This window comes from Sinocyclocheilus anshuiensis, unplaced genomic scaffold (genome assembly GCF_001515605.1).
Source record: "Sinocyclocheilus anshuiensis isolate Anshui unplaced genomic scaffold, SAMN03320099.WGS_v1.1 scaffold687, whole genome shotgun sequence".
Lineage (NCBI taxonomy): Eukaryota > Metazoa > Chordata > Actinopteri > Cypriniformes > Cyprinidae > Sinocyclocheilus > Sinocyclocheilus anshuiensis.
In genome coordinates this window covers 673,417-675,437 of record NW_015551096.1, presented here as the reverse complement: position 1 = coordinate 675,437, position 2,021 = coordinate 673,417, and the positions used below count along the sequence as shown (strand labels likewise).

The 2,021-nt window shown below is 40.7% G+C and overlaps 1 pseudogene; it reads left to right on the top strand.

Annotated features, from left to right (window-relative positions):
• Positions 1-642: 642 nt before the first annotated feature.
• The window catches only part of LOC107662740 (ribonuclease inhibitor-like), a 5,991-nt pseudogene continuing 4,612 nt past the window's right edge, over positions 643-2,021 (top strand).

Below are 2,021 nucleotides of genomic sequence, written 5' to 3'. Positions count from 1 at the left end.
GACACACACAGAGAACAGCTCAGAGAGCATCAGAGAAACCACACAGGACATTAAAGAGATGATCAAAGATGCACATGATAGTTATCGTCTCTCAGCTGGTCAATCCATCAATCTGTTCCTCTGTTTGCTGGAAGTGAAAGATCAGACTCTGTCCAGAGAGGTTCAGGAGTTTGTGAAATCAGACAAACACTCAGAGAAGAAACTCTCTGCCGCTCACTGCTCAACAATCGCCTACATGCTTCAGATGTCAGAGGAGCCGCTGGATGAGCTGGACCTCAAGAAATACAACACATCAGATGAGGGTAGAAGAAGACTGATACCAGCTGTGATCAACTGCAGAAAAGCTCTGTGAGTATTAAAATGTGTCTTACAGTGAAGAATATTAACTTAATGGAACTGCAGTTTCTGTTATTGTGTGAAGTAATGGATCTTCAGTAGATTGCATATGTTTAGAATGTCTTAATGTTTTTTTTTTTTTTTTGCGAGACTGAACCATATATTATTGAAATAAGAGTTGCAGAATGAGGTAATTTAATTATCATGTGTGTTACTCTCTTTCAGTCTTGCTGGCTGTAATCTCACTGCTCAGCATTGTGAAATTGTGTCATCAGTTCTGCAATCCTCAAACTGTGTCCGCATCAGGAGAACCACACAGTACATTAAAGAGAAGATCAAAGATGGACATGGACTCTCCACTGAAAGATCCATCAATCTGTTCCTCTGTCTGCTGGAAGTGAAAGATCAGACTCTGTCCAGAGAGATTCAGGAGTTTGTGAAATCAGCCAAACACTCAGAGAAGAAACTCTCTCCTGCTCACTGCTCAACAATCGCCTACATGCTTCAGATATCAGAGGAGGTGCTGGATGAGCTGGACCTTAAGAAATACAACACATCAGATGAGGGTATAAGAAGATTGATACCAGCTGTGATCAACTGCACAAAAGCCCTGTAAGTGTTTAGTTATGTCTTAATTCAGAATTAAGCTGATATTATTGAAATACAAATTGAAGAATAAGGTTAAGAATTTAGTTATCATGTGTTCTGCTCTCTTTCAGTGTTGCTGGCTGTAATCTCACTGCTCTGGATAGTGAAATTGTGTCATCGGCTCTTCAATCCTCAAACTGTGTCCTGAGAGAGCTGGATCTGAGTAACAATGACCTGCAGGATTCAGGAGTGAAGCTGCTCTCTAATGGACTGAAGAGTCCAAACTGTCAGCTGGAGATATTGAGGTTTGACTTCATGGACTTTGAATGAGCCAGTTAAGTCTGTTTTTTGCTTTGGTGTACATCTTTAAAATTGTACAATAATGTAGCTTATTTATTTGTTTTGCCATTTGCATGTTATCAGGCTTTTGTTGTGTGTCTGTAGATGATCTGTCTCCGTGTGTCTGTAGATGATCTGTCTGTGTGTGTCTGTAGATGATCTGTCAATCTAAAAATGCAGAAAGTTTCCTGTGTGGGGTAGGTTTAGGGGTAGGGTTGGTGTAGGGCAATAGAAAATAGGGTTTGAACAGTATAAAAACCATTACGCCTATGGAGAGTCCCCATAAACCATAAAAACAAACCTGTGTGTGTGTGTAGATTATCTGACTGTGTGTGTCTGTAGATGATCTGACTGTGTGTGTCTGTAGATAAACCGTCTGTGTGTGTCTGTAGATGATTTGACTGTGTGTTTGTAGATGATCTGACTGTGTGTATGTGTGTAGATGATCTGACTGTGTGTCTGTAGATGATCTGTCTGTGTGTGTCTGTAGATGATTTGACTATGTGTCTGTAGATGATCTGACTGTGTGTCTGTAGATGATCTGCCTCTGTGTATCTGTAGATGATCTGTGTGTGTCTGTAGATGATCTGACTGTGTGTCTGTAGATGATATGTGAGTGTGTGTCTGTAGATGATCTGACTGTGTGTCTGTAGATGATCTGACTGTGTGTGTCTGTGGATGATCTGTGTCTGTGTGTCTGTAGATGATCTGACTGTGTGTCTGTAGATGATCTGACTGTGTGTCTGTAGATTATCTGA